Source organism: Loxodonta africana, chromosome 5 (genome assembly GCF_030014295.1).
Source record: "Loxodonta africana isolate mLoxAfr1 chromosome 5, mLoxAfr1.hap2, whole genome shotgun sequence".
Classification (NCBI taxonomy): Eukaryota; Metazoa; Chordata; class Mammalia; order Proboscidea; family Elephantidae; genus Loxodonta; species Loxodonta africana.
Genome location: NC_087346.1, coordinates 148,734,115 through 148,753,987, shown reverse-complemented (window position 1 = coordinate 148,753,987; position 19,873 = coordinate 148,734,115).

Below are 19,873 nucleotides of genomic sequence, written 5' to 3'. Positions count from 1 at the left end.
GTTATGAGAATTGAGTAGGCTGATATTTGTGAAGCGCGTAGAGCCATGCCTGGCACAGAGTCAGTGCTGGCTGAGTTCTTGTTATTTATTATTAGAGTGATTTTGCTCCTAATATATCCTTTTTTTTTTTTTCCCCCTCTAAAAATCAACTTGACGGCATGGGGTTTGGTTTTTTGGTTTTAAGCTTTGTTTTCCGTTCTTTAGCTCCCTTGACTGGTGCCTTGCACCTGTGTTAAAGCATAAATTTCAGGTCTCGGCTATAGGTTATGCTGGTGAGTTTTTAGGAGGGTGAGGAGGTGTACTGTCTCTCAAGTCAGAGAACCTCTGCTTCTACATCCCGTACCACGGCTCTGGGACTGACCTTCTCTAAGATTTTTTTTTATCCTTTGTTCATAAATCCCCGGCTTTTGGGTGTGAATCTGTGAGAGAGGAAGACTGCATATGTTGTTAACTGCTCCCTACTTTGGCTGATCAATGCACCTCTCTGAGGTGCTTACTGCTCTTGGTTTGCTATGTTTTGTTTTGAACATTGTCAGAATCTGACCATCTCCTTGGGTTGCTGTTCCCCCAGCCCCTCCACCCCACTACCAGAGGACCCAATCACTTTCTTTTGGTCCTTGGATTCTCACAGTTCTTAGGCTAGTTTGAGACATCTATCAACATCCTTTCACCTATTTCGGGGGTTTCCAGTGTTGGGTTATGTGGAGGGAGCGAGCAATCTTTGCTAGTTTTCTATCTTGTCAGGATCTAAACCTCATGATTCACCCTCTAGTTTCAGAAAGGAAGAAAAGGAGGCTTATCGTGAAAGGGAAATGATGCTTATTGGGTATCTATTATGTGTGGAGTGTAGGTATGGTTGCCATAAGGATGACGATGATGGTGATGACAATGATGATGGTAACAATGTCCCCCACTCCCACCTGGTATGAAATGCTGTGTGCACTTTATGCCAAATCTTCACAATTTCTTTAAGGAAGGTAACATCGTCCTTTTCTTACCAGTGAGGTTCCTGAAGCTCTGAGAGGTTAGGCAACTGACTGAAGAACACAGAGCATGTGGCCGAGGTTGGATGTGAGAAGCAGATCACTTTCCTACCCTTCTCCGCCTCTGCTGAGAGTCCTGTCAGTTTTAAATGCCAAGCCCACAGAATGATCCAGTGACATCCTTGACGCTATAACCCAGTCTAATGACTCCTGGTAGGCTGCTGTCTTTACCACACAGGTTACCCTAGTTCCCTGTTCCCTTCCTATTCTACTCCCAGGATATCAACCAGTCCTTGAAATGTGGCCTGGGAGCTAAGTGGAAAAATACTATCAGAGAACAGAGGGAGGGGGAAAAAAAACAAAAAGTGAAACAGAGAGAAAAACACCTTATTTATCACTCTTGACTTCACTAAAAAGATCTGCAAAGCTTACCAAAAAAAAAAAAAAAAAAAAAAATCCACCTACAAATCATGTCATGGTTAATAAAACAGTAAATTAAGCCTTTCTGGTTCCACTTGCAGTGTCTTGAAGGTAGTCACCATGCCCTTCCTGTGTTTTATTTTAGGGCCCAGAACAAAAGGTTTTCACCTTAACATAATTAACTTTTTATCATTAAGTTTCTGAAAAATTGAATTGTGTTGGACACAGGTCACCGTAATGAGAATTTAATGGCGACGTATTACAATGCAAGCTAAGCTTTGAATCTGTGCTAAAGGCTTCACATTGCTATTGACCTATGCAAATTTCCATCTCAGTGGCCCTTATTCTTCACCACTGTGGCATCTGGCCCCCTCCCTACTCTCCTCTCATCTCCTTAAACAATGATTCCCTCATTTTCATATTAATTGCATCACTTAACTGAGATAATGCTCCCTCTAAAATGAGCAAAGGGATGAATCACTGAAACGGGCCATTATTCTTTTTGCTTAACCAATTTCACAGGCCCCGCACAAAGCACTGCCTTCATTTGGCTTCCCATAATTGCTTATCATTAGGCCCAGCCGCCTCACGAAGTATCTTTTTATTTATTTAAGTTTCATCTCTGATGGATGGAAAATGAGTCACTTACATATCAGAGGAGTCCAGATTGTTGTGTGACCAGGCGAGCGGGTGGTGGAATACCCATGGGTGGTAGAGAATATTGCAGGAAGAATATCAAGGAGAAGCAGCTTGGCCAGGTGGTCCTACCCCTTCCCCTTTCCCATGCAGATCCTAGGGGCAGCCACTGGAATCAGGTGACCTAGGGGCATCCTGCAGTACCCTCTTCTGCCCCCTCTGAGAGGAAGGAGGACTTGACCCACACAGTGATGGTGGCTCAGTGCACACAATGGGTACAATGCTCAGGTGTACCCAGGTGTGCCTTCTTCCTGAGAGAACACAACACCCCACCTCCGTGACTGGGTCAGGTGAGAGGGTATTCCTTGGCCCTTGATTTTAACTTTTTGGACCCATCATCAAGAAATGACTCAACACAGATTGTGGAATATTTTTATTCAATCTCTCTCTCCTTTAGGGTACGTAGAATGGTGACTGAGAGAGAGAGAGAGAAAGAACATTTTTTCTGAAGGAAATTACGCTGTTATCAGCCTCTGCCACACTCAGAAAGGCATCAAGAAAAGTCTCCCTCGCCTCAAAAAGGAGGAACTCTTATTATCCTGTCAGGAGATCCTGGCTGAAGCATTCCCTGGAGGTTTGCTCTGAGCACATCGTGTACTTTTTTCCCTGTGGATAAGAGGGCCTGTCATGGAGCTAGCTATCAGTGGTCTTGTGATCTGTTCTATCATAATATTATTCCTCAGATATCACTGCTGCGATTCATGCCTCCTTTCTGTTTTGTTGCTGTTGTAATTTTACCTGCACATCTTATCCACTTTTGTGCTCAGCCTTCACCAGGGCTCCTCAGTTTAGCAATCCCCAGCCCCTTCCTTCACATTAACCCATTAAGAGCCTGACAGGGTATAAATAGTGTCTCTGGGAGAAAAAGGACAGTTTACTGATTTGTTTCTTTTGTTTGTTTGTTACCTTCCTGGGACAAATGATTGGGAGTAAAATCTAGCCTGCACTGTCACCTTCCTAGACTCAGAAGAGAGATGACTTGGAAATGCACTGGGGACACTTTGTTTAGGGTAGGGTTTAGTGTAGGTTGGTGGTTCTCAAAATGTGGTCCTTGAACCAGCAGCATCAGCACCACCTGGGGACTTGTTGGCTGCTGTTGAGTTGGCTCTGACGCGTGGTAGCCTTATGTGTAACAGAACAAAACATTGCCCGGTTCTGCATCATCTTCATGATCATTGGTATGTTCGAGTCCATTGTTTCAGCTATTGTGTCAATCCATCTCATTGTGGGTTTCCTTCATTTTCATTGGTCCTCTACCAAACATGATGTCCTTTTCTGGTGACTGATCTATCCTGATGATGCATTCAAAATAAGTTAGCCAAATCTCTCCATTCTTGCTTCAAAAGAACATTTTGGTTGTATTCTAAGACCAATTTCTTTGTTCTTTTGGCAGTTAATGATATATTCAATATTATTTGCCAACACACAGTTCCAATGCATCCATTCTTCTGTCTTCCTTTTTCATCGTCCAACTTTTCCATACATACGAGGCAATTTAAAAGACCATGACTTGGGTCACATGCACTGTAGTCATCCAAGTGACATCTTTTCTTTTTAAAACTTTAAAGGGGTCTTTTTAGCAGATTTGGAAAATCTATTAGAAACGTAAATTCTCAGATTCCACCTCGGACTACTGAATCAGAAAATCTGAGGATGGGGTCCAGCAATCTGAGGTTTTCCAACCCCCCTGGGTGATTTTGATGCACACTAGAGTTGGAGGACCACTGGTGTAGGGAATCATATTTTGGTTGTGCTTTTTAATTTTTCCATGTTACTCTAATATACACAGCATCCCACTGAACCCTCACCACACTTCTGGAAAACTGGGAGGAGACTGCAGGGATGGTAGTATTATCCCCCTTTTGCAGATGAAAAAGGTAAAGATCATAGAGGTTAAATGACTTGCTCAGGGTCACCTAACCTCTTGGTGCTAGAAATTGTCTTCCTATTTCCAGGCAAAGGCTATATCTTTCCCAACTCAGTGTGTGAAGACAAAGATGCATGTTCAAGAGAGAAAAAAATGCCAGAATCAATAGTAGGACACAAAAGAACAACAGTTCTCCAGTTGTGCTTTAAGCTGTATTAAAATGCCACATCTTTGTTGTGGGAAAAGGGGAGGCCCAAGGGTAAGGTACAGTGTAGTCATCAGCAATTAAGAATGCAGGGTTAGATCTCAAGTCAGAAAGATATGGAGGGAAATTCTGGCTCTACCTTTTACTAGCTGTGGGGTCTTGGCCAAAGTCCCAATCTCTGTAAGCCTTCATTTCCTAATTATGAAATAAGGCCAGTAATAGGAATATTTATCTGAGGTTGTTTTGAGGGTCAAAGAACAAAATGCATGTGAATTCATTAGTATATTTTAGGATCATAGCCAAAACAAGCCAAACCCATTGCTGTCAAGTTGATTCTGACTCATGGTGACACTGTAGGACAAAGTAGAACTGCCCCACAGGGTTTCCAAGGAGTGGCTGGTGGATTCAAATTGCAGTGTGCCACCAGGGCTCCTTGATCATAGCAAGCAGTTAATAAATATTTGTATTATTATCATTAGGAGTTTAAGTAAAGCAGGAGTAAAGTCTGGATCATTTCTTAACTCTTGACTATTCAAAATGATAAAATAACCTATCAGCAGACATTTATTGAGCTTCTCCTACATACCCTGGCTTGCATACTGGGATCCATTCACAATTATGGGACAGAATGATATGTGAGAATTGTCAAAGCTGAGAGGACTGGGACTGGGAGGAGAGGAGTGTTTTCTAGGGAGGCTGGAGGTGGTACAGCTTGAGGGAGACTCTGAACTGTATTCAGAAAGAGGCATTAGGCCTGGGGTTTGATGTATAGAACTCAGCAGGGTAAGACCACATGTTGGATGAATTATGATACAGAATTAAGCAAGTGGGGACATAGTACACAGAGGAGGTTGGTATAACTCATTCAGGAACAAGTCCATGAACCATGAATAGCAATAGAGGCCTATTTTTTATGTGGGACTGACATTCTGGCATTGGAGTTTCTGGGTAGTACGAATGGTTAAACATTCAGCTACTAACTGAGGGGTTGGTGGTTTGAATCTGCCAAGAAGTACCTTGGAAGAAAAGCATGGTAATCTATTTCTGAAAGGTCACAGGCTTGAAAATGCTATGGAGCGCAGTCCCACTCTGAAACACGTGGATTTGCCATGAGTTGGAATTGACTTGATGGCAACTAGTTTAGTTTTTTAGTTTTTGGTATTCTGTTATGAGATGGGTACGATGGTTTAAGGGCTCATGAGGTCCCTTCACTGAGCTAGATGCTGACCCATGTTAAATCTTAATATTGCATTTTTGAAAGGACTTTGAGAACTATTGGAGGCAATGCCTCTTCCTGTCTCCTTCAAGCATACGGGAGGAGAAAGATCACAATGGAAGATTTACAGTGCCCCCTTCCCCTCCTCCAGGAGAAAAGAAGTGGCTCATTGAATTGGCAGTAACTTTCTTGGGCCATGCTTGGGAGGTGAAGGAGTCTAATCCATGGAAATATAACACAGGTCTCTGTCTGTTCTGCCCCTGACTAGGCCATGAGGTGTGCCCTTGACTTGCTCATGCAGCTAGTTTGGACAGGCTGCTCATGTTCAGCTCTCTAGGCTCACTTCTCTCTCTGTTCCACTCCCACAACCTCAACCAACTTCCCTTAAGATGTATTTTCTAGGTGGGAGGGGGTAGTCTCAAGATTAAGCCACATTCTACAATCCATGCTTTACCAGAATTTTATAGTGAAATATCTGATGTTTGGGTGGCTATTAGTACATGAGTTGGTACTTTACTTCCTGTTTGACAACTGACCCTTGTGCCTGTGTTTTATTGGTCAGGGCTTCAGAAAGAAGAAGTATAAGCAGGATTTTGGTTAACCCTCACAGGACTGTCCATTTCAGCCTCTGCTGACTATTGAAGTCCTTGCTACAACGCTTACAAAAAACAGCTCTTTAGCTTCCGTTTGCGTGCCACCAATAATAGAGAACTCACTAAGCATCTTCTACATCTAGACCATAAAACCTTTTACAGAAATAAACCGTCTATGAATCCTCAGTACCTAGAATCAAGTGCAGCATTTAGCAGAGGTCTCTTTGTTAAATTAGTGGATACATGGATGAAAAGCATGTTTTTTCCAGTATTAAAATTGGATAGTACATAAGTACTCATGTTTATTGGTATAGAAACTGAGGGCTGGAGATTTCAAGTAACTTTCCCAAGTTCAACCAGTCAATAGCAAATCTAGGACTTGAATTCCACTCCTTCGATACCTTGAGTTTTCACTATGGTGTCTCTTAGTGTGAATAATTTTTCTCTGTAGGATTTAAAATTCACAATAGACAACAAAAGGAAAACACATGAAACTAAGCAGAGGAAAAAAAAAAAAGCAGAGAAGGAAGTACCAATTGTGTAATACTGACTTGGAGGGCCATAGATTTCAGAAATCAAAAGATTGATGTGGCCTCACACATTGTTTTTAGCATAAGCTTCCATCACGGTTGAAGCCCTGGTGGTGCAGTGGTTAAGAATTTGGCTGCTAACCAAGAGGTCCTGCAGTTCAAATCCACGAGTTGCTCCTTGGAAACCCTAGCGGGGGGTTCTACTCTGTCTTATAGGGTTGCTATGAGTTAGAATCAACTCAACAGCAATGGGTTTGGTTTGCTAAAATGAAAGTTACAATTTAAGAAAATTGTAGCATGATAGCACAGAAGTATTTTTATTATTGTGAGCATCATTATTAAAATAAAGAGGTTGAGGTGAAAGCTGACATATGGCATAAAAATTAAACTGCTAGAGAACTGCGCTTAGAATAATAATGCTGAAGAAAAATGATCCTTTACAGTTGCAGAGGGTATTATCATTTGTATTAGTTAATATGGGCTAAATTGTTGGGAGAAATAAACTAAAAATGTAGTAACTCAAACAACATGAAGATTTTCTTCTCACCTAAGGATCTAGCAAGAATGTCCCAGGTCAGTGAGGTATTTGATGGTGGTGGGGAGACACTTCCTGCTTCAGGCGTTCTTTCAGAGGGTTGTGTTAACAGTGGCTCTACCATATTCAACACATAGCTTCCAAGGATACCCTGATTATCATTATTGGTCTCTAGTCACAAGACTCGGAAGCAGCAGTCAAGAAATCAAAAGACATATTGCATTGGGTAAATCTGCAGCAAAGGACCTCTTGAAAGTGTTGAAGAGCAAAGATGTCACCTTGAAGACTAAGGTGCGCCTGACCCAAGCCATGGTGTTTTCAGTTGCACCATATGCATGTGAAAGCTGGGCAATGAATAAGGAAGACCGAAGAAGAATTGAAGCCTTTGAATTGTGATGTTGGTGAAGAATATTGAATATACCATGGACTGCCAAAAGAACGAACAAATCTGTCTTAGAAGAAGTACAGCCAGAACGCTCCTTAGAGGCAAGAATGGCGAGACTGCATCTTACATACTTTGGACATGTTGTCAGGAGGGATCAGTCCCTGGAGAAGGACATCATGGTTGATAGAGTACAGGGTCAGCAGAAAAGAGGAGGACCCTCAACGAGGTGGATTGACACAGTGGCTACAACAGTGAGCTCAAGCATAAAACAATTGTAAGGATGGCTCAGGACCAGGCAGTGTTTTGTTCTGTTGTGCATAGGGTCACTCTGGGTTGGAACCAGCTCGATGGCACCTAACAACAACAACAACAGTCACAGGAAGGAGAAGAGCGTGGACAGTTACTTGGTCACATCTAATTATACGGGAGTCTGGGAAATGCAGGCTAGGTATACATCCAGGAAGAAAGGAAGAATAGATCTCAGAGATCTAGGATTATTTTCGTAGCAAACCCAGTAGATACTTTAATCCTTTTTTTTTTTTTTTTTTACTGCTGTAGACAACTAATCTCTGGTTAAGTGAATTTCTTTTGAAAACAGTGGCTACCAAAGTGTGGGTCTAGGCAAAATGCAAGGTTATTCCTTTATACCTCTCCCCACCATTTGTGCTTTAGCCAACAAGTTAATTGTTCACAAAACTAAAGATATAAAGAACATTTACAATATGCCTCACTCTGTGGACTGTGTTATGTATTTAGAATTCAGTAGTGTTCATTGTTGGCTTTCTTACTGAAGAGTGCTTTCTATATATGTTGAATGGAGAATGAAACACTCTTTGCCTTTTATCTCTAAGCACCTTGTGAAAGCCATTATCATATTCCTTATTTCCAAGAAGGGCCAAATTTTCTAGATAACACATATTACATAATAAAAAGCCCTACATAGTCATAAGACTGTACTTTTCTCAAGGGGAAAAAAAAAATTCCACTCTTTCTCAAGGGAAGAGGGAGTAAAATCTCTTGCTGTATTATAAAATCCTTATGGCATTTAGCATGGAGTTCTAGACTCAGACAGCAAGGAGTTCTAGTCTTAGTTCCTCACCTTTTGTCAGTTCATCTTAGCTCTTAAGTCATGGTTTCCTCCTTCTAAAATAATAATGCTATATACCCCGTCTATCTCGCAAGATTGTTAGGGTAAGTAAAATGAGATAACCAATAACAGAAAAATATGAAATTACAAAATGTGATGCAGATATATAGAATCATCATCATCATAATTATATAGTCACAATTATTATAATAATATATCAGTCAAAAGGTATTTATTGGATTTTACCAGAGTACTGAATTTTTTTTTTTTTTTACTGAATATAGAGAATTGTGACAGGAGATGGTGATTTTTTAAAATTTTTGGTAAGTAATAATACTACTCTGTGCCAGCCACTGCTCTAAGTACATTACATACACTACCTTTTTTTAATACTTAACAATTTTACCACAAGGCACTATATTTGGGCCCATTTTACAATGAAGAAATTGAGGCCAAGAAAGATTAAATGATTTGCCTAAAGTCATATAGCTGGTGAGTAGCAGAGCTGGAATCCAAAGCCAGGAAATCTGGCTCCAGATTCCATCTGTGCTCTTATCAAGTTGTTATGGGTTGATTTGTATTCCCCCAAATATTTATTGAAGTCCTGGTCCCTATACCTGTGAATTTGATCCTGTTTGGAAATAGGGATTTCCTTTTGTTAGTTAACGAGGCCATACCAGTGTGGGGTGGTTCTTGAGCCTAGTGACTTCTGAGTTACACAAAGAGCAGAATAGATACAGAGACACAAACAGGATAGAAACAAATGCCATGTGAGGACCTGTCTACAAGTAAAGGAATGCCAAGGATTGCTGGCAGCTACTAGAAGTTGAAATATACAAAGGAGGACCTCCCCCTAGAACAATTCCCTGAATTCAGGCCCCAGCCTCCTGAACAGTGGGAAAATAAATTTCTGGTCTTTAAAGCCACCCACTTGTAGTACTTCTCTTTCAGTGGCGCAAAATAAGTAAGACATAAGTATATTATTGAGCCCTTTTTCTTATATACAAACAGTTAAACACTTTACCTAGCCATAATAATACATTCTCAGTTGACAATGTGGTTATTTTGCCTAGTCATCTCATACAGTATAAAGTTGTCTCAATCACCTGCTGATATTTGAATACACACCTTGTATCTACATCATGCCTCTGGGATTTGTTGTGTTGCTTTGGTCGATGAGGGTGCTTTGAAGAAGGAGCATGAGACTAAGAATTAGAAACTGGTGTTTCCAAACTTTGTTATTAAATTCCTTGGGAAGATGATTTACTATCACTCCATTTCAGTTTCTTGAGCTCTAAAATGTGAATATACCTTTTGGTTTTGTTGTTCATAGTTGCTGTGGAGTTCATACTGACTCACAGTGACCCTGTACCACAGAACAAAACGCTACCTGGTGCTGTGCCATCTCCACAATTGTGGCTATGTTTGAACCCATTGTTGCAGCCACTGCCTCAGTCCATCTCATTGAGGATCTTCCTCTTTTTTGATGACCCTCTACTCTACCAAGCATGATATCCTTCTTCAGGTATTGGCCACTCCTGATAACCTGTTCAAAGTATGAGGTCTTTCCATCCTCCCTTCTAAGAACTATTCTGGTTGTACTTCTTCCAAGACAGATTTCTTCATTCTTCTGGAAGTCCATGGTATGTTCAATATTCTTCACCAACACCATAATTCAAAAGCATCAATTCTTTGGCCTTCTGTGGGTCAGACATCAGACTGGAGGCTTCTCCTGACTCACATAGCTGCAAGGGCTAACAAACCCAAATCAGCAGATCAGATGGCAGGCTGCCGGATCACGGACTGCAGAGGCTGATGAATCCAAGATCAGCAGGTAAGAAGGCAGGCTGCTGAATCTCAAGCTGCAGAGGCTGAAGAATTCCAAGATCAACAGGTAATACAGCAGGCTACCAACTCAAGTTCCAAAAATCAAAGGTCAGATGATGAAGAGCCAGATGCAGAATCCAGAGCAAGAAAAAGCCAGTGAGCTTTGCTAGAATGTCTATATATATATTGGATGCAGGCCACGCTCCCAAAGAAACCCCCTTACAATTGATTGGTTGATCACATCATGGAGGTGATTACATTATATCACAAAATGGACTTTAACTACATCATTATCTAACTGCCAGATTGCATCATTACCTAACTTCCAAACTACATCATTACATAACTGCCAAAACACTAAGTATCATGGCTCAGCAGAGTTGACACACACCTTAACCAATACACCCCACCCCTTGTCAAATTGGCTCCTATACATATCTCTTTAAACCATACACAATCTCTAAATAAAGACAATTACAAAGTCATATTTGTGTCTACTTCCATGTGTCTGTCAGTTTGTTGTACTGTGGAGTCTTGCATGTTGCTGTGATGCTGGAAGCTATGCCACTAGTGTTCAGTTACCAGCAGGGTCACCCACGGAGGACAGGTTTCAGCTGAGCTCCCAGACTAAGACAGAATAGGAAGAAGGACCCAGCGGTCTACTTCTAAAAAGAATTAGCCAGTGAAAACCTTGTCTGATATAGTGATGGAAGAAGAGCCCCTCAGGTTGGAAGGCACTGAAAAGACGACTTGAAGAGGACTTGAAGCACTTACTAATGAAGATCAAAGACCACAGCCTTCAATATGGATTACACCTAAATAAAAGAAAACAAAAATCCTCACAGCTGGGCCAATAAGCAACATCATGATAAATGGAGGAAAAATTGAAGTTGTCAAGGATTTCATTTTACTTGGATCCATAATCAATACCCATTGAAGCAGCAGTCAAGAAATCAAAAGACACATTGCATTGGGCAAATCTGCTGCAAAGGACCTCTTTAAAGTGTTGAAAAGCAAAAATGTCATTTTGAGGACTAAGATGCTCCTAACCCAAGCCATGGTATTTTCAGTCTCATCATATACATGCAAAAGCTGGACAATGAATAAGGAAGACTGAAGAAGAACTGACACCTTTGAATAGTGGTGTTGGCAAAGAATATTGAATATACCATGGACTGCCAAAAGAATGAACAAATCTATCTCGGAAGAAATATAATCAGAATGCTCCTTAGATGCAAGGATGGCAAAACTGTGTTTTACATACTTTGGACATGTTATCAGGTGGGATCAGTCCCTGGAGAAGGACATCATGCTTGGTAAAGTACAGGGTCAGCAGAAAGGAGGAAGACCCTCAAAGAGATGTACTGACACAGTGGCTGCAACAATGGGCTCAAGTGTAACAGTGATTGTAAGGATGGTGCAGGACCAGGCAGTGCTTTGTTCTGTTGTGCGTAGGGTCGCTATGAGTTGGAACCTATTCAACTGCACCTCACAACAACAGGAACAGCAACATTTGTGTCTAACATGATACAACTAACATGTATACGGCTGAAAACACACAAGTTCCACTCATATCTTCTATTTTATAAGTGAAGAAAACAAAAATATTTGATGCACACATACATATACAGGAAAATGTATATGCTATAAACCAGGAATACTCATGACAATAACAGTCCTCATTTCTGCAACTGGTCGCAGGGTAGTAACTAATATTTAAAACACTGTCTATTCCATATTCCCTTGGCCCTCAGCAAGGAACTCTGTTGGTTGTGTTTTTTGCATGATGGGGTGACCCAAACCTTCATTCCTGAAGGGTCTGGGTCTTTAGTAGTCATGTTGAAATTGGGTTGCTGTAGTTTTCCACAGACTTTAATCACATGGTATGTAGTACTAAAAAATGTTCTAAGGGATTTCCTGTATTCCAGACATACTCTTCTTTATCTTCATTATGTAATATCAATCCAATTTCCCGTTGGTAATCAGGATCAATCACATCAGCCAATACAGTAACTCCCTTTTTTTGCCTGTTGATCCAGAGACATGAGAAGCCTAAAGTGGCCCAGTGGCATTCTTAACTTCCAGTTCAATGGAATTAATGTTGTATCTCCCGGTGGGGGCATTTCTGCCTTTGGAACTAAGACTTCTAGACACATAGAGGACACGAAGCAAAAATTTTGCAAGTGGGTGACTAGGGGTAATAGTGACTGATGCCAGTCCCAATCCTACACCTTGAGTCCTGGGCTCATGAATCTTGGCTATAGGAGAATCAGCACCATATACTGGAAGCTGGTTTAGAACATATATCTCTCCTGGAGAATACTGCCCCAACCCTGCAAGATATTGCTACCTCGCTGGCACCATGAATGTCATTAGAAGGCCATTCCATCATTCTATCAAGACAGCTGCTTCAGGATGATGGAGAACATGGTAAGACCAGTGAATTCCATGAGCATTAGCCCATTGCACCACTTTATGGGCTGTGAAGTGAGTCCTTTGATTTGAAGCAATAGTATGTGATACCATAATGGTGGATACCTTAGTCATTTAATGCTGCTATAAAAAAAAAAAAAAAATTTTTTTTTTTTTTTATAACAGAAATACCGCAAGTGAATGGCTTTAAGAAAGAAAAATTTAGATTCTCACAGTCTAGTAGGCTAGAAGTCCAAATTCAGGGCATCGGCTCCAGGGGAAGGCTTTCTTTCTCTGTCAGCTCTGGAGGAAGGTCTTTCTTGTCAATCTTCCCCCAGACTAGGAGCTTTTCTGTGCAGGAACCCCAGGTCCAAAGGACGCACTCTGCTCCCAGTGCTTCTGTCTTGGTGGTATGAGGTCCCCCACTCTCTGCTTGCTTCCCTTTCCTTTTATTTATTGTAAGATAAAAGGTGGTACAGGCCACATTCCAGGGAAACTCCCTTTACATTGGCTCAGGGATGTGGCCTGAGCAAGAGTGTTACATCCCACCGTAATTCTCTTTAACCACAGGCAGAGATTATGGTTTATAACACATAGGAAAATCACAAAATGGAGGACAACCACACATGGCCTAACCAAGTTGACACATATTTTGGGGGGATACAATTCAGTCCATTACAGTGGATAAGGCATTCTGTAAGTCCATTGATGGTATTTTTGGCAGAAGCATTGTGTGCAGTGAAGGCATATCTGTAGGCAGAGTATCTATTCCAGTAAGAACAAAATGCTGCCCTTTCCATGATGGAAGCTGTCCAATGTAAACAACCTATCAGCAGGTTGCTGACTGAGTGCCCCAAGGAATGGTGCCATATCAGGGACTCAGTGTTGGTCTCTGCTGCTGACAGATTGGGCACTCAACAGTGGCTGTAGCCAAGTCAGCCTCAGTGAGTGGAAGTCTTTGTTGCTGAATCCATGCATAACTTCCATCCCTGCCATCATGGCCACTCTGTTCGTAAGTCCATTGGGTAATAATGGGTATAGCTAGGGAAAGAGGCTGACTGGAATCCACAGAACATGTCATCCTATCCACTTGATTGTTAAAATCCTCCTGTGCTGAGGTCACCCTTTGGTGAGAATTCACATGAGACACAAATATCTTCACTTCTTTGCCCCATTTAGAGGTCTATCCACATAATACCTTTTCTGCATACTTCCTTATCATCAATTTTCCAATCATGTTTCTTTTAAGTCCTAACCATCCAGCCAAGCCATTGGCCCCAGCCCATGAATCAGTAAATAATCACACATCTGGCCAATTCTCCTTGAAGCAAAGTGAACAACCAGGTGTACTGCTTGAAATTCTGCCTATTGAGAAGATTTTCCTTCACCGCTATAATTCAGGGAGATCCCAGAAAGGGGCTATTGTGCTGCTACATCCATTTTCCAGTGATGCCTGCATATCATGCAGAAAAATCTGTAAACCAAGCATGAGTTTTCTCTTCCTCTGCCAACTGATCATAAGGAATTTCCCATGAGGCCATAGGTACAGACTGGGCGATGGCAGGTAATGTGACAGGCACGGAGACTATGGGCTTTTAGGTTACCTCCTGCTTGGGCCCGATCTCATATATGCCACTTGCATTTAATGATGGAATGCTGTTGTGCATGTCTGACTTTATGGATCTGGGGCCCAGACAACAACTAGTTCACGAGGGGTAGCTCAGGCCGTATGGTGACTTGGTGGCCCATGTTTAAACCTTCAGTCTCTACTAAGGCCCAGTAACAAAAGTTTTTTCTCAAAAGGAGAGTAGTTATCTGCAGAGGATGGCAGGACTTTGCTCCAAAATCCTAAGGGGGCTGCCAAAGACTACAAACAGCATTTCTCTCTTCAACTGACACTTCTAGCACCATTGGATCAGCTGGATCACATGGGTGAAGTGGCAGAGAGGCTTTCACAGCAGCCTAAACCTGTTGCAGAGCCTTTTCTTGTTCTGAATTCTATTCAAAACCAGCAGCTTTTCCAGTAACTTGATGAATAGGCTGCAGTAGCACACTCAGATGAGGGATATGGTGCCTTCAAAATCCAAAGAGCACCAACAGGTGTTGTACGTCCTTTTTCATTGTGGGAGGGGCAGATGCAATTACTTATCCTTCACTTTAGAAGGACTATCTCAACATGCCTTGCACCACTGGACACCTAGAAATTTCATTGAGATAGGAGGTGACTGGATTTTCATCAGATCAATTTCCCACCTTCTAGCAGATAAATATTTTCCCAGTAAGTGCAGAGTCATTGACAGTTTTTCCTTACTTGGTGCAATCAACGTAATATCGTCAATATGCTATACCAATGTGGCATCCTGTGAAAGGGCAAGGCAATCAAGATTCCTCAGACTAAATTATGACATAGGGCTGGAGGGTTGAAATGCCGCTGAGGTAGGACAGTGCTGGTGTATTTCTGGCCTTGTGAGATGAAGGCAAACTGCTTCTGGTGTTCCCTCAAAACTGGAATAGAGAAAAATGTATTGGCCAGCTCAATAGCGGCATACCAGGCAACAGGAGATGTATTAATTTGCTCAAGCAAGGAAACCACACCTGGAACATAAGCTGCAATTGGAGTTACCACCTGGTTAAAAAAAAAGTTTACTATAATCCACTGCCATTCTCCAAGATCCACCTGTATTTTGCACGGGCTAAAAAAAAAATATATATATATATATATATATATATAGGTGAGTTGAATGGGATGTGGTGGGAATCACCACCCTTGCATCCTTCAAGTTCTTAATGGTGGCAATAATCTCTGCAATTCTTCTGGAAATGTAGTACTGCTTTTGGTTTACTATCTTCCTTGTTGTTGTTGTTAGGTGCCATTGAGTTGGTTCTGACTTGTGGTGACCCTGTGTACAACAGAATGAAACACTGCCTGGTCCTGTGTCATCCTCACAATTGTTGTTATGCTTAAGCCCATTTTTGCAGCCACTGTGTCACTCCATCTCAACGAGCGTCTTCCTCTTTTTCACTGACCCTCTGTTTTATCAAGCATGATATCTTTCTTCAGGGACTGATTTCTCATGAAAACATGCCCAAAGTATGTGAGACATAGCCTCGCCATCCTTGCTTCCAAGGAGCATTCTGGTTGTATTTCTTCCAAGACAGATTTGTTTGTTCTTTTGGCAGTGCATGGTACATTCAATATTCTTCCCCAACACCAGAATTCAAAGGCATCAGCTCTTCTTTGGCCTTCTGTATTCATTGTCCAGCTTTCACTTGCATGAGAGGCAATTGAAAACACCACGGCTTGGGTCAGGCGCATCTTAGTCTTCAAGGTGGTGTCTTTGCTTTTCAACACTTTAAAGAGGTCTTTTGCAGCAGATTTGCCCAGTGTAATGCATCTTTTGATTTCTTGACTGCAGCTTCAATGGGTGTTGATTGTGGATCCAAGTAAAATGAAATCCTTGATAACTTCAATTTTTTCTCCATTTATCATGATGTTGCTTATTGGTCCAGTTGTGAGGATTTTTGTTTTCTTTATACCGAGGTGCAATCCATAGTGAAGGCTGTGGTCTTTCATCTTCATCAGTAAGGGCTTCAAGTCCTCTTCACATTCAACAAGCAAGGTTGTGTCATCTGCATAATGCAGGTTGTTAATAAGTCTTCCTCCAATCCTGGTGCCATGTTCTTCTTCAAATAGTCCAGCTTCTTGGATTATTTGCTCAGCATACAGATTGAATAGGTATGGTGAAAGGATACAACCCTGATGCACACCTTTCCTGACTTTAAACCATGCAGATCTCCTTTTTCTGTTTGAATGACTGCCTCTTAATGTACGCACAGATGCCTCAAGAGCACAATTAATTGCTCTAGAATTCCCGTTCTTCACAATGTTATCCATAATTTCTTATGATCCACATAGCTAAATAGCTTTGCATAGCCAGTAAAACACAGGTAGACATGCTTCTGGTGTTCTCTGCTTTCGCCTGGGATCTATCTGACATCAGCAGTGATATCCCTGGTTCTGCATCCTCTTCTAAATTCTGCTTGAATTTCTGGCAGTTTCCTGTTGATATACTGCTGGAGCCCCTTTTGACTGATCTTTAGCAAAATTTTACTTGCTTGTGATATAATGATATTGTTTGATAATTTCGACATTCAGTGGGATCACCTTTCTTGGGAAGAGGCATAAATATAGATCTCTTCCAGTCAATTGGCCAGGTAGCTGTCTTCCAAATTTCTTGGCAAAGACCAGTGATTATTTCCAGTGCTGTATCCATTTGTTGAAACATCTCAACTGGTATTCTGTCAGTACCTGGGGGCTTGTTTTATGCCAATGCCTTTGGTGCAGCTTGAAGTTCTTCCTTCACTACTATCAGTTCCTGCTCATATGGTACCTCCTGAAATGATTGAATGTCAACCAATTCTTTTTGGTATAATGACTCTGTGTATCCCTTCCATCTTCTTTTGATGCTTCCTGAATTGTTTAATAATTTCCCCATAGAATTATTCAATATTGCAACTCGAGACTTGAATTTTTTCTTTGTTCTTTCCACCTGAGAGATGCAGAGTGTGTTCTTCCCTTTTAGTTTTCCATCTCCAGGTCTTTGCACATGTCATCATAATACTTTACTTTCTCTTCTTGAGCCCCTTTGAAATCTTCTGTTCAACTCTTCTACTTCATCATTTCTTCCTTTTGCTTTAGCTACTCAATGTTCAAGAGCAAGTTTCAGAGTCTCTTCTGACATCCACTTTGGTCTTTTCTTTCTTTCTTGTATTTTCAATGACCTCTTACTTTCTCCATGTACGAAGTCTTTGCTGTCATTCCTCATCTGATCTGGTCTTTGGTCATTAGTGTTCAATGCATCACATTTATTCTTGAAATGGTCTCTAAATTCAGGTGGGATATTCTCAAAGTCGTGCTTTCGTTCTGGTCGACTTGTACTGATTTTCTTCAGTTTCAACTTGAACTTGCATATGAGCAGTTGATGGTCTGTTCTGCGGTCAACCCCTGGCCTTGTTCTGACTGATAATATTGAGCATTTCCATCATCTCTTTCCACAGATGTAGTCAATTTGATTTCTGTGTATTCCATCTGGCAAGGTTCACATGTATAGTTGCCTTTTATGTTGGTGACAAAAGGTAATTGGAATGACGAAGCCATTGGTCTTGCAAAATTCTATCATGCGATTTCTGGCATCATTTCCATTACCAAGGCCACATTTTCCACCTACCGATCTGTCTTCTTTGTTTCTACTTTCACATTCCAATCACCAGGAATTATCAATGCATCCTGATTGCATGTTCAATCAATTTCAAACTACAGAAGCTGATAGAAATCTTCAATTTCTTCATCTTTGGCCTTAACGGTTGGTGTGTAAATTTTGAAAAATAGTCATATTAACTGGTCTTCCTTATAAGTGTATGAAGATTATCCTATCACTGACAGCATTGTACTTCAGGATAGATCTTGAAATGTTCTTTTTGATGATGAATGCAGCGCCATTCCTCTTCAAGTTGTCATTCCTAGCATAGTAGACCACATGATTGTCTGATTCAAAATGGCCAGTTCCAGTCCATTTGAGCTCACTAATGCCTAGGGTATCAATGTTTATGTGTTCCATTTCATTTTTGACGACTTCCAGTTTTCCTAGATTGATACTGCCTGCATTCTAGGTTCTGATTATTAGTGGATGTTTGCAGCTATTTCTTCTCCTTTTCAGCCATGCCACATCAGCAGATGAAGGTCCCAAAAGCTTGATTCCATCCATATCATTAAGATTGACTCTGCTTTGAGGAGGAAGTTCTTCCACAGTCATCTTTTAGTGCCTTCCAACCTGAATGGCTCATCTTCTGGCACTAATCAAACAATGTTGTACTGTTATTCACAAGGTTTTCACTGGCTAATTCTTTTCAGAATTAGACTGCCAGGTCCTTCTTCCTGGTGTGCCTTAGCCTGGAAGTTCAGCTTAAACCTGTCTGCCAATGGTGTTTGAATATCAGTGGCAAACCTTCCAGTACCACAGCAACACGTAAACCCCCACAGTAGGACTAACTGACAGACATGTGGGGGACTATTTTCCTGTTGTTGTTGTTAGGTGCTGTCGAGTCAGTTCTGTCTCATAGTGACCCTATGCACAACAGAACGAAACACGGCCCGGTCCTGCGCCATCCTCACAATCGTTATGCTTGAGCTCATTGTTGCAGCCACTGTGTCAATCCACCTTGTTGAGGATCTTTCTCTTGTCCGCTGACCCTGTGCTCTGCCAAGCATGATGTCTTTCTCCAAGGACTGATCCCTCCTGACAACGTGTCCAAAGTATGTAAGATGCAGTCTCGCCATCCTTGCCTCTAAGGAACATTCTGGCTGCACTTCTTCCATGACAGATTTGTTCGTTCTTTTGGCAGTCCATGGTATATTCAACCATGGTATATTCAATATTCTTCGCCAACACCACACATGTCTGTCAGTTTGTCGTACTGTGGGGGCTTGTGTGCTGCTGTGATGCTGGAAGCTATGCCACTGGTATTCAGATACCAGCAGGGTCACCCATGGAGGACAGGTTTCAGCTGAACATCCAGACTAAGACAGACTAGGAAGAAGGACCCGGCAGTCTACTTCTGAAAAGCATTAGCCAGTGAAAACCTTATGAATAGCAGCAAAACTATTTTCCTAGGTAGGGGCATTCCTAATGGTTTCCACTTGGCCTTTCCTACTATAATAGCCCTTAGTCCACTCGTCAGGGATCCACTGTGGGGATTCTTCCAGTTGCTGAGTGTATCTATTCCAATTATGTATTCTGGAGCTGGGGAAATCACAACAGGATGGGTTCCGGGAACCACTGAACTCACTGTGAGATGAAACTGACCTTAGACTCCATTAATAATTTGACCTCCATACACTCCAACTCTGACTGGTGAGCCACAGCGACATTTTGGATCTCCTGGAATTAGTGTCAGTTCAGAGCCAGCATCCAGTAATTCCCTAAAAGTCTGATTGTTTCCTTTTTCCCAATTAATAGTCACTCTCTTAAGAAGCTGTAGATATCTTTAGGGAAGACTTGGAGAAAGGTTAACAGTATAAATTTTTGACAATATAGTGGAGTACTTCCTTAAAGAGTCC